Genomic DNA, 13,258 nt, shown 5'->3' with positions numbered 1-13,258 from the left:
ATGAATGACCCTAATTAATGACCCTAATTAACCCTCTTAATTAATTAATCACCCTAATTAATGACCCTAATTAATGAATGACCCTAATTAATGACCCTAATTAACCCTCTTAATTAATTAATCACCCTAATTAATGACCCTAATTAATGAATGACCCTAATTAATGACCCTAATTAACCCTCTTAATTAATTAATCACCCTAATTACCCCCCCTAATTAACTAATTACCCCTAATTACCCCCCCAGTGTCCCACCCCGTCCTCCTCCCCTGCTTCGACCCCCCCCCTGCCCCCCCCTCCCCCCCCTCCCCCCCCGCCCCCTCCCCCCCCGCATCCTCTGGGTGCGCCGGGGGGGGGGGCCCGGGGGGGGTCAGGGGGGGTCAGGGGGGGGTCAGGGGGGGTGGTGGGGCCCCCCCCTGCTGGCCCTGGCGGGGGGGGGGGGGGGTGGGGTTGGGGAGGGGGGGCGCTGCTGCTGCCCAGGGTGGGGCCCCCCCAGGCCGGGGTCTACGTCTGCGGGGGGGCGGGGGGGGGGCGGCACCGGGCGCTGCTCAACGTCGGGGGGAGCCGTGAGTATTTGGGGGGGGGTCAAAAAATTTGGGGGGGGCGGGGAAAAAATTGGGGGGGGGGTGAAAAAAATTAAAAAATTTGGGGGGGTGAAAAAAAAAGGGGAAAAAAATAATTTGGGGGGGTAAAAAATTGGGGGGGTCAAAAAAAATTTGGGGGGGGTAAAAAAATTTGGGGGGGGGGAAAATTGGGGGGGGTGAAAAAAATTAAAAAATTTGGGGGGTGAAAAAAATTGGGGATAAAAAAAATGGGGGGGTGAAAAAAAATTGGGGGGAAAAAAAAAATTAGGGGGGGGAAGAAAAAATTTGGGGAGGGGTGAAAAAAATTTGGGGGGGGGTAAAAAAATTTGGGGAGGGGGGGAAATAAAATTGGGGGGTAAAAAAAATTGGGGGGGGTAAAAAAAATTAAAAAATTTAGGGGGGTAAAAAAATTGGGGGGGGAAAAAATTGGGGGGGGGGAAATTTGGGGGGGGTAAAAAAATTGGGGCTAAAAAAAAAATTTGGGGGGGTGAAAAAAAATTGGGGGGGGAAATTTGGGGGGAAAAAATAAAAAGGGGGGGGGTAAAAAAAATTTGGGGAGGGTGAAAAAAATTTGGGGGTGAAAAAAATTTGGGGGGGGGAAATTTGAAGGGGGGAAAAAATTTGGGGGGGTAAAAAAAATTTTGGGGGGTGAAAAAAAAATTGGGGGGGGACAAAAAAATTTGGGGAAAAAATAATTTGGGGGGGTAAAAAATTTGGGGGGGGATAAAAGGAATTGGGGGGGTAAGGGGGGAAATGAGGGGGGTTGGGAGGGGTAAAAGGGGGGTAATTGGGGAGGGGGGGAATTTTTTATACTGGTTTATACTGGTCCATACTGGTCCTTACTGGTCCATACTGGTTTATACTGGTCCATATCAGCCCGTATTGAGCTGTACTGACCTGTACTGACCCGTACTGGTCCATACTGGTCCTTACTGGTCCTTACGGGTTTATACTGGTCCATACCAGTCCATACTGGCCTATACTAACCCATACTGGTAAATACTGGTTTATACTGGCTGATACTGGTTTATACTGGCCTATACTCATTCTGGCCCATACCAGTCCATACCGGTTTATACTGGTTTATACTGGTCCTTACTGGTTTATACTGGTCCATATCAGCCCATACTGACCCGTACTGGTCCATACTGGTTTATACTGGTTTATATTGGCCTATACCCATGCTGGTCCATACTGGTCCTTACTGGTTTAACTGGTCCATATCAGCCCATACTGACCCGTACTGACCCGTACTGGCCCATACTGGTTTATACTGGCCCATACTGGTTTATACTGGCCTATACCCATGCTGGCTCATACCAGTCCATACCAGTCCATACTGGTTTATACTGGTTTATACTGATTTATACTGGTCCATATCAGCCCGTACTGACCCTTACTGGTCCATACTGGTTTATACTGGTTAATACTGGCCTATATCCATTCTGGCCCATACCAGTCCATACCGGTTTATACTGGTCCTTACTGGTTTATACTGGTCCATATCAGCCTGTACTGACCCGTACTGACCCATACTGACCCATACAGACCCGTACTGGTCCATACTGGTTTATACTGGTGTATACTGGTTTATACTGGTTTAACTGGTCCATATCAACCCGTACTGACCCGTACAGACCCGTACTGGTTTATACTGGTCCATACTGGTTTATACTGGTTTATACTGGTTTATACTGGTCCATACTGGTCCTTACTGGTTTATACTGGTCCGCAGGCACCCAGTACGTCGCCGTCTCCCCGGGCTCCTCCCTCACCCTGCGCTGCCCGGTGGCCCCGCCCCCTTCCGCGACCACGCCCCCTGAGGCCCCGCCCACCGGCAACGAGACCACGCCCCCCGGGAACCTGACCACGCCCCCCCGCCGCCTGGCCCCGCCCCCCGGCGGCTTGGCCACGCCCCCCCCGCGCTGGTTCCACCAGGGCCGCCCCTTGCTCCGCCCCCGACCGGAAGGGGCGGAGCTTCGGCTGCGTCACGTGGGGCGGGGCCAGGCCGGGCGCTACGACTGCGGGGGGGGCGGGGGGAGGGGCGGCACCGTGCACGTGATGCTGGGAGGTGAGGGGCGGGGCCTAAAGGGGGCGGGGCCTGGAGGGGGCGGGGCCAGGGGAAGGGGCCTGGAGGGGGCGGGGCTTAAAGGGGCGGGGCTAAAGAGGGATTTGGGGGGTTGGGGGAGTTTTGGGGGGATTTTGGGGGGATTTTGGGATTTTGGGGTTTGGGGAGAATTTGAGGGGGAAATGTGGGGATTTTGGGGGGATTTTGGGGGGATTTTGGGGGATTTTGGGGGATTTTGGGGGATTTTGGGGAAATTGGGGGGATTTTGGGGGGATTTTGGGGGGATTTGGGGGAATTTTGGGGAATTTTGGGGGGATTTTGGGGGGTTTTGGGGCATTTTGGGGAAATTTTCGGGGGATTTGGGGGTAAATTTGGGGATCTTGGGGGAATTTTGGGGATTTGGGGGGTTTGGGGGATTTAGGGGGGGATTTTGGGGATTTTGGGGGCATTTGGGGGGGATTTGGGGTGTTTTGGGGGCCTTTTTGTTTTTTGGGGGGGATTTTGGAGAATTTTGGGTCTTTTTGGGGGGAATTTGGGTCACTTGGGAGGATTTGGGGGGATTGGGGAGATTTTGGGGGGGATTTAGGAGGATTTCGGGTCATTTGGGGGGATTTGGGGGGAATTTGGGGAGATTTGGGGACATTTGAGGATATTTGGGGTGGATTTAGGGAGATTTGGGGGCATTTGGGGGGATTTTAGGGGACTGGGGAGGATTTGGGGGTGAAATGTGGGGATTTTGGGGGGGATTTTGGGAGGATTTGGGGGGTTTGGGGGTAATTTTGGGGGATTTCGGGGCATTTTGGGGGGATTTAGGACATTTTGGAGAGAATTTTCAGGTATTGGGGGCAATTTGGGTAGATTTTGGGGGATTTGGGGGGAATTTTGGGGGGTTTTGGGGGGCGTTTGGGGAGATTTGGGGGCATTTTGGGAGACTTGGGGAGATTTGGGGTCATTTTGGGGGGATTTGGGGCATTTTGGGGGATTTGGGGGGATTTTGGGGCATTTTGGGGGCCTTTTTGGGAGATTTGGAGGATTTTGGGGGTGTTTGGGGGGGTCATTGGGGCATTTTGGGGGGATTTGGAGAATTTGGGGTCATTTCGGGGGGGATTTGGGGGGTATTGGGAGGATTTGGGGTCATTTGGGGTCATTTTGGGGGATTTTGGGGTGTTTTGGGTCATTTCAGGTCGCTTTGGGGGCTTTTGAGGGGATTTGGGGGCATTTAGGGCGGTTTTGGGGCCATTTGGGGGCATTTTGGGGGCATTTCGGAGAATTTTGGGTCATTTTGGGGGGAATTAGGGTCATTTTGGGGCATTTTGGGAGGATTTGGGGTCATTTTGGGGGGATTTTGGAGAATTTCGGGTCATTTTGGGGAAATTTCAGAGAATTTGGGGTCATTTGGGGGGCTATTGGAGGATTTGGGTCATTTTGGGGAGATTTTGAAGGTATTGGGGGGAATTTGGGGGGTTTGGGGGGGATTTGGGGGATTTTGGGGGGGGTATTGGGAGGATTTGAGGTCATTTGGGGTCATTTTGGGGGGATTTTGGAGAATTTGGGGTCATTTCAGGGGGAGTTGGGGGGTATTGGGAGGATTGGGGGTCATTTAGGGTGGTTTTGGGGCCATTTGGGGGCATTTTGGAGAATTTGGGTCATTTTTGGGGGGAATTTTGGCGAATTTGGGGTCATTTTGGGTCATTTTGGGAGGATTTGGGCTCATTTTGGGCTGATTTGGGGCGATTCGGGTCCCTTTGCCCCCTCTCACCCCCTCTTTTTTTTTTTCCCATTTTCCCCTTTTTTCTCCCCAAAATCCCCCCCCTTTTTTTTTTTTGCAGGCGCCGTCCAAGTTTGGGCCCCCCCGGGGGGCTGGGCCGAGCTCCCCTGCGGCCACCCCAAAATTGGGACCCCCCCCCCCCAAAAAAATTCCCACCCCTCCCCCCCCCACCTCGGTCACGTGGTGGCGCCTGGGGGGGGGGGGGGAGGAGGGGGGGGGACCCCCAACCCCCCCCCCCCCTCCTCCGGGGGTGGGCGGCGCCGGGGGCGGGGCTCGGCCCGGGGGGGGCCCTGGCCCTGGGGGGGGTCACGTGGGGGGAGGGGGGGGGGTACCGCTGTTTTTGGGGGGGGGGGGCGGGGCCCGACCCCCCCCCCCCCGGGGAGGACCCCTTCGAGGACCCCCCCCCCCAGCTCTGGGACCCCCAATTTTGGGAGGGGGGGGGGTTCGACGAGGACCCCCCCCTCCCTTCTCCCCCCTCCCCAAAATTTGGGACCCCCCCCAAAAAATTTGGGACCCCCCCCGAAAAATCCGGGATCCCCCCAAAAGGCGGGGAGCCCCCCCCGAAAAAATTTGGGGACCCCCCCCCGAAATCTGGGACCCCCCCGAAAAATTTGTGACCCCCCCCAAAAAATCTGGGACCCCCCCCTCAAAATTTGGGACCCCCCCGAAACCCGGGCCCCCTCCCCCAAAATTTGGGCCCCCCCCCTCGAAATTTGGGACCCCCCCCCCGAATTCCGGGCCCCCCCTTCCCTTTTCGGGACCCCCCCTTTTTTCGGGACCCCCCCTCGTTTTGGGGGGGGGCGGCCTGGAGGAGGGGGGGGGGCCCTGGGAGGTTGGGGGGGGGGGGGCGTGGGAGGGGTGGGGGGGTGGGGGGAGGAGGGGGGGGGGGACCCCCAAATTTGGGAGCCCCCCCCCGGGAACGGCAGCGGCTGGAGGGACGTGGAGCTGGAGGTGGTGGGGCCGGACGGTGAGGGGGGGGGATTTGGGGTCGGGGGGGGGTCAGAGGTCACGGGGGGTCATGGGGTCACGGGGGGGTCATGGGGTCATGGGGTTATGGGGGGTTATGGGGGGGGTTATAGGGTCAGGGGGGGGTTATGGGGTCATTTGGGGTCATGGGGGGTCATGGGGGGTCATGGGGTCAAGGGGGGGTCAGAGGTCATGGGGGGGTCATGGGGTCACGGGGGGGTCATGGGGTCATGGGGTCATGGGGGGTCAAGGGGGGGTTATGGGGGGTTATAGGGTCGGGGGGGGTCATGGGGTCATTTGGGGTCATGGGGGTCATGGGGGGGTCATGGGGGGATCATGGGGTCAAGGGGGGGTCAGAGGTCACGGGGGGGTCACGGGGGGGTCATGGGGTCATGGGGTCATGGGGTTATGGGGGGTCAAGGGGGGGGAATGGGGGGGTTATGGGGTCAAGGGGGGTCATGGGGGGGTCATGGGGTCAAGGGGGGGTCAGAGGTCACGGGGGGGTCACGGGGGGGTCATAGGGGTCATTTGGGGTCATGGGGTTATGGGGGGGTAAAGGGGGGCTATGGGGGGGTTATGGGGGGGTTATGGGGCCGGGGGGGTCATGGGGGGGGTCTTGGGGTTATGGGGGGTTAAAGGGGGGTCATGGGGGGGTTATGGGGGGAAATGGGGGGAATGGGGGGGTTATAGGGTCGGAGGGGGTTATGGGGTCAAGGGGGGGTTATAGGGTCAAGAGGGGTCACGGGGTCATGGGGGTTATGGGGTTATGGGGGGGTCAAGGGGGGGTTATGGGGGGATTTGGGGTCACAGGGGGGGTCTTGGGGTCATGGGGGGGTCACGGGATCATGGGGGGGTCATGGGGGGTTATAGGGTCGGGGGGGTCACGGGGGGGGTCATGGGGTCATTTGGGGTCAAGGGGGGTCAAGGAGGGTTATGGGGTCGGGGGGGGTCAGAGGTCACGGGGGGGTTATGGGGACGTCAAGGGGGGGTTATGGGGTTATGGGGAGGGTCATAGGGTCATGGGGGGGTCAAGGGGGGGTTATGGGGTCAAGGGGGGGTCACGGGGGGGTTATGGGGGGGTTATGGGGTCAAGGGGGGTCATGGGGGGGGTCATGGGGTCACGGGGGGGTTATAGGGTTATGGGGGGGCTATGGGGTTATGGGGGGGTCACGGGGGGGGTTCTGGGGGCTGTGGGTTTGTCCTGGTGTCCCTGACCCCCCCCCCATTTCCCCCCCCAGGGCTGTGGCCGTCCCAGTGGGGCCGTGGGGGCCCGGTGGCGGCCGTGGGGCTGCTCTACCTCCTGCTGGGGGGCGGCGTCCTCGTGGGGCTCAGGGGGTGTGCAGGTGGGGGGGGGATGTGTGGGGTGGGGGGTGTGGGGCTGGGATGTGTGGGGCTGGGGGTGTGGGGCAGGGGGTGTGGGGCTGGGGGTGGTTGTGGGCTGGGTGTGGGGCTGGGGGTGTGGGGTGGGAGATGTGGGGCAGGGGGTGGTTGTGGGGCTGGGATGTGTGGGGCAGGGGGGTGGTTGTGGGGCTGGGTGTGGGGCTGGGAATGTGTGGGGCAGGGGGGTGGTTGTGGGGCAGGATGTGTGGGTCTGGGGGGTGTGGGGTGGGAGATGTGGGGCTGGGATGTGTGGGGCAGGGATGTGTGGGGCTGGGGGTGTGGGGCAGAATGTGTGGGGCTGGGGTGTGGGGTGGGAGGGGGTGGTTGTGGGGCTGGAGGTGTGGGGCTGAGGGTGTGGGGCTGGGATGTGGGGCAGGGAATGTGTGGGGCTGGGGGTGGTTGTGGGGCTGGGGGTGTGGGGTGGGAGATGTGGGGCTGGAGGTGGTTGTGGGGCAGGATGTGGGGCAGGGAATGTGTGGGGCAGAATGTGTGGGGCTGGGGGGCGTGGGGCAGGATGTGGGGCTGGGGGTGTGGGGCTGGAGGGGTGTGGGCTGGGAGATGTGGGGTGGGAAGGGGGTGATATATGGGGCAGGGATGTGGGGCAGGGGGCGGTTGTGGGGCAGGATGTGTGGGGCAGGGGGGATGTGGGGCGCTCAGGACCCCCAACTGTGCCCCCCCCCCCCCATTTCTGCCCCACAGCTCGGCGGAGACGCAGGCGGCAGCAGCAGCAGCTCTGGGACCGCAGGTGTGGGGCAGGGAAATCTATGGGGCAGGGGATCTATGGGGCAGATCTATGGGGTGGGAGATCTATGGGGCAGGAGATCTATGGGGCGGGAGAATCTATGGGGCGTGGGTCCCTATGGGATTGGGGTAGCCGTGACCCACAGCAGCTATGGGGCGGGATATCTATGGGGCAGGGCATCTATGGGGCAGGGGGTGTTATCTATGGGGCAGGGCCGCTATGGGGCAGGCCCCACTGCTCACCCCGCTGCCCCCAGGTTCTTTCGGGTGACGGCCCCCGACTCCCCCGGGCGCTACGGGAACGTCCTCGGCCCCACGGCTGCCCCCGGTGAGTCTGCCCCACATCCTGCCCACACCTGCCCCACATCTGCCCCACATCCCCTGCCCTGCCCCACAACCTCAGCCCTGCCCCACACCTGCCCCGTGACCCCAATCTGTTCTGCCCCACATCTCCTGTCCTGCCCCACAACCTCAGCCCTGCCCCATAACCGACCCATCCTGCCCCACATCCTGCCCCACACCTGCCCCACATCCCCCATCCTGCCCCACATCTCCCGTCCTGCCCCACACCTGCCCCATAACCAACCCATCCTGCCCCACATCCTTCCCCACACCTGCCCCACAACCTCAGCCCTGCCCCACACCTGCCCCATAACCAACCCATCCTGCCCCACACCTGCCCCACATCCTGCCCCACACCTGCCCCATATCCCCCATCCTGCCCCATAACCAACCCATCCTGCCCCACATCCTGCCCCACATCTGCCCCACACCTGCCCCACAACCTCAGCCCTGCCCCACACCTGCCCCATAACCGACCCATCCTGCCCCACACCTGCCCCACAGCCCCCGCCGTGGGTCCTGCCAGCCCCACGGCGCAGCCCCCGGTGACGCCGCCGTGGGGCTGGGGCCCCGAGGAAGAGGGGGAGGAGGAGGAGGAGGAGGAGGAAGGCTACGAGGACCCCGACAGCGACAGCCCCAGCGGTGAGATGTGGGGCAGGGGGGTACTTATGGGGCTGGGGGGTACTTATGGGGCTGGGGGGCACTTGTGGGGCCAGCCCCACTGATCCCCTGCCCCACAGATGGTTATGAGAACGAGCTGGCGGTGCCCACGGCGCGGAGCTCCATTGGTAACCTCTGCCCCATAGCTGCCCCATAGCTGCCCCATAGCCTGCCCCATAGCACCCCATAGTGCCCCATAGCGCCCCATAACCTGCCCCATAGCACCCCATAGCACCCCATAGTGCCCCATAACCTGCCCCATAGCTGCCCCATAGCACCCCATAGCACCCCATAGCCTGCCCCATAGCACCCCATAGTGCCCCATAACCTGCCCCATAGCTGCCCCATAGCTGCCCCATAGCACCCCACAGCACCCCATAGCGCCCCATAGCCTGCCCCATAGTATCCCATAGCGCCCCATAGTCTGCCCCATAGCACCCCATAGCGTGCCCCACAGCACCCCAAAACCTTCCCTATAGCACCCCATAGCACCCCATAGCCTGCCCCATAGCACCCCATAGCACCCCATAGCCTGCCCCATAGCGCCCCATAGCACCCCATAACCTGCCCCATAGCAACCTATAGCACCCTATATTGCCCCATAGCGCCCCATAGCACCCCATAGCCTGCCCCATAGCACCCCATAGCGCCCCATAGCCTGCCCCATAGTATCCCATAGCGCCCCATAGCCTGCCCCATAGCACCCCATAGCGCCCCATAGCCTGCCCAATAGCACCCCATAGCGTGCCCCATAGCACCCTATATTGCCCCATAGCACCCCATAGCACCCCATAGCCTGCCCCATAGCACCCCATAGCGTGCCCCACAGCACCCCATAGCGCCCCATAGCCTGCCCCATAGCACCCCACAGCACCCCATAACACCCCATAGCACCCCCTAGCACCCCATAGCTGCCCCATAGCTGCCCCATAGCGTGCCCCATAGCACCCCCTGACCCCCAACCTCCCCCCAGGGAGCTACGAGAACGAGCCGGAGGCGGCCGCGGGGCGCTATGGGGCAGGTAACTCGGGGGGGGGGGGGGCACTTATGGGGCAGAGCTGCCCCATAGACGCCCCCCAAGGCCTGGGGGGGGGGGCGCTGTGGGGCTGCCCCACAAGTGCCCCCCCCCCCCAAGGTGCCGGGTGCCCCCCGGGGGATCGGGGTCAGCTCGGGCCCGGAGCTGTGCGGCTGCTGGCAGGTGAGGGGCCCCAAAAATCCCCGAAATTGCCCCAAAATGAGCCCCAAATTCCCCAAAATGAGCCCAAAAATCCCCTAAATGGCCCCAAAAACCCCTAAATGGACCCAAAAATCCCCTAAATGGCCCCAAAAATCCCTGAAATGGCCCCAAAATGACCCCAAATCCTTCCAAATGGCCCCAAAAGCCCCTAAACGGCCCCAAAAATCCCTGAAATGGCCCCAAAATGACCCCAAATCCTTCCAAATGGCCCCCAAAGCCCCGAAATGGACCCCAAAATCCCCTAAATGGCCCCAAAAATCCCCTAAATGGCCCCAAAAATCCCCTAAATAGCCCCAAAAATCCCTGAAATGGCCCCAAAATGAGCCCCCAAATCCTTCCAAATGGCCCCCAAAGCCCCTACATGGACCCAAAAATCCCCTAAATGGCCCCAAAAATCCCCTAAATGGCCCCAAAATGAGCCCCCAAATCCCCTAAATGGCCCCCAAATGACCCCAGATTCCCCCAAATGGCCCCAAAAGCCCCTAAATGGACCCAAAATGGACCCCAAAATCCCCTAAATGGCCCCCAAATCCCTGAAACAGCTCCAAAATGGAACCCGAAATCCTCCAAAAGGCCCCCAAAATCCCCAAAATGGCCCCAAATGACCTCAAAAATCCTCTTAGTGCCCCCAAAATCCCTTAAAATGCCCCAAAATGACCCCAAATTCCCCCAAATGGCCCCAAAATCCCCTAAATGGCCCCAAAAAATCCCTGAAATGGCCCCAAAAATCCCTGAAATGGCCCCAAAATGGAACCCCAAATGTCCCAAATGTCCCCCAAACCCCGAATCCCCCCGAATGTCCCAAAATCCCGCGAATTGACCCCAAATCCCGCAGGGCTGCAGCGGGTGCTGCGGGGGGCGGGCGAGCGCCTGGAGGGGAGGAGCGAGGGCTCGGCCGGTGAGCGGGGTCACGGGGGGGTCACGGGGTCACCGGGGGGTCATGGGGTCACGGAGGGGTCACGGGGTCACGGAGGGGTCACGGGGTCACGGAGGGGTCATGGGGGAGTCATGGAGGGGTCACGGGGTCATGAGGGGTCATGGGGTCACAGAGGGGTCACGGGGTCAAGTTGGGGTTAAGGGGTCATGGGAGGTTATGGGGTCATTGGGGGTTATGGGGTCATGGAGGGGTCATGGGGTCACGGGGGGGTCATGGAGGGGTCATGGGGTCACGGAGGGGTCATGGGGTCACGGAGGGGTCACGGGGTCATGGAGGGGTCACGAGGGGTCATGGGTCATGGAGGGGTCACGGGGTCACGGAGGGGTTAAGGGGTCATGGGGGGTCATGGGGTCACAGAGGGGTCATGGGGTCACGGAGGGGTCATGGGGTCATGGAGGGGTCACGGGGTCACGAGGGGTCACGGGGTCACGGAGGGGTCACGGGGGGGTCACGGGGTCACGGAGGGGTCACGGGGTCACAGAGGGGTCACGGGGTCAAGTTGGGGTTAAGGGGTCATGGGAGGTTATGGGGTCATTGGGGGTTATGGGGTCATGGAGGGGTCACGGGGTCACAGAGGGGTCATGGGGCCACGGGGGGGTCATGGGGTCATGGAGGGGTCATGGGGTCATGGGGGTGTCATGGGGTCACAGAGGGGTCATGGGGTCACGAGGGGTCATGGGGTCACGGGGGGGTCACGGGGTCACGGAGGGGTCACGGGGTCATGGAGGGGTCATGGGGTCATGGGGGAGTCACGGGGTCACAGAGGGGTCATGGGGTCACGGAGGGGTCATGGGGTCATGGGGGGGTCATGGGGTCACGGAGGGGTCATGGGGTCAGGGAGGGGTCACGGGGTCAAGTTGGGGTTAAGGGGTCATGGGAAGTTATGGGGTCATTGGGGGTTATGGGGTCATGGAGGGGTCAAGGGGTCACAGAGGGGTCATGGGGGGTCATGGGGTCATGGGGGGGTCATGGAGGGGTCACGGGGTCACGGTGCCCCCCCCCCCCCCCCCAGGCTCTCAGCCCTACGAGGACATGGGGGGGGGAGGGGCCCCGAGATCGGCCCCCGGGAGAGCGCCGGCACCCGAGGACGGTGAGGGGGGGATTTGGGGCATTTTGGGGCATTTTGGGGGATTTTGGGGAGTTTGGGGGATTTTGGGGAAAATTTGGGGGATTTGGGGAAAATTTGGGGGATTTGGGGGCATTTTGGGGGGATTTGGAGGGAAATTTGGGGGATTTGGGGGGGATTTTGGGGAAAATTTAGGGAATTTGGGGAATTTGGGGGAATTTTGGGGGACTTGGGGGAAAATTTGGGGGATTTGGGGGTGAATTTGGGGAAATTTGGGGAATATTTGGGGGAATTAAGGGGATTCAGGGGAATTTGGGGGAAATTTGGGGGATTTGGGGGGATTTGGGGAGGATTGGTGGTAATTTGGGGGATTTGGGGTTTTGGGTGGAATTTAGGGGATTTGGGGGAATTTGGGGGGTATTTTGGGGTAATTTAGGGGATTTAGGGGGTTTTGGGTGGAATTTAGGGGATTTGGGGGGGGTTTGGGAGAATTTAGGGGATTTGGGAGAATTTGGGGGGATTTGGGGGAATTTAGGGGGTTTTGGGTGGAATTTAGGGGATTTGGGAGATATTTGGGGGATTTGGGGTGAATTTGGGGAATTTTGGGAAATTTGGGGAGGATTGGGGGTAATTTGGGGGATTTTGGGGGATTTTGGGGGTGAATTTGGGGGAATTTAGTTTTTTTGGGGGGGGAATTTAAGGGGTTTGGGGGGAATTTGGGGATATTGGGGGAATTTTGGGGATTTTGTGCAATTTGAGGGGCTTTGGGCGGAATTTTGAGGGGATTTGGGGGGTGTGGGGATTTTGGGGTGAATTTGGGCGATTTTGGGGCCGTGTGACACGTTTCCCCCCCCCCCCCCCAGACGCCGGCTCCTATGAGAACATGGCGGGGGCGGGGCTGGGGGCGGAGCTTCAGGACATGGCCCCGCCCTGACCACGCCCCCACCCCCCAATTTTCCCAAATTTTCCCCAATTTTCCCCATTTTCCCAATTTTTCCAAAATTTCCCCAATTTTCCCCAAATTTCCCACATTTTTCCCTATTTTTCCCTAATTTTCCCTGATTTTCCCCAAAATTTCCCAAATTTTCCCCCAATTTTCCCTAAATCCACCCAATTTTCCCTAAATTCCCCCAAATTTCCCTAATTTCCCCCATTTTTCTCCAATTTTTCCTGATTTTCCCCAAATTTCCCTGTTTTTCCCCAATTTACTCCTATTTTCTCTTAATTCTCTAAATTTTCCCCAATTTTCCCCCATTTCCCATTTTTTTCCCCATTTTTTTCCCAATTTCTCCAAATTCCCCCAATTTTCCCTAAATTTCTCCCATTTTTTCCTTAATTTTCCCCATTTTTCCTGCAATTCTCCCTAAATCCCCTCAATTTTCCCCAAATTTTCCTAATTTTCTCCAAATCCCCTAAATTTCCCCAGTTTTCCCTAATTTTCCCCAATTTCCCCTATTGTCCCCACATTTTCCCCAAATTTCCCCCATTTCTCCCCAAATTCCTCAAGTTT

The 13,258-nt window shown here is 59.3% G+C and overlaps 1 long non-coding RNA gene across 1 annotated transcript; it reads left to right on the top strand.

Annotated features, from left to right (window-relative positions):
- Window positions 1-451: 451 nt before the first annotated feature.
- LOC139999903 (uncharacterized) lies at window positions 452-4,630 on the top strand. Its single transcript, XR_011805329.1, has 3 exons — window positions 452-565; window positions 2,319-2,654; window positions 4,481-4,630. It is a non-coding gene; the product is annotated as an uncharacterized lncRNA (long non-coding RNA).
- Window positions 4,631-13,258: the final 8,628 nt, after the last annotated feature.

This window comes from Anas platyrhynchos, chromosome 30, assembly GCF_047663525.1.
Source record: "Anas platyrhynchos isolate ZD024472 breed Pekin duck chromosome 30, IASCAAS_PekinDuck_T2T, whole genome shotgun sequence".
NCBI classification, from domain to species: Eukaryota; Metazoa; Chordata; class Aves; order Anseriformes; family Anatidae; genus Anas; species Anas platyrhynchos.
The sequence above is the reverse complement of the archived record's forward strand: the minus strand, read 5'-3'. Positions and strand labels throughout refer to the sequence as shown.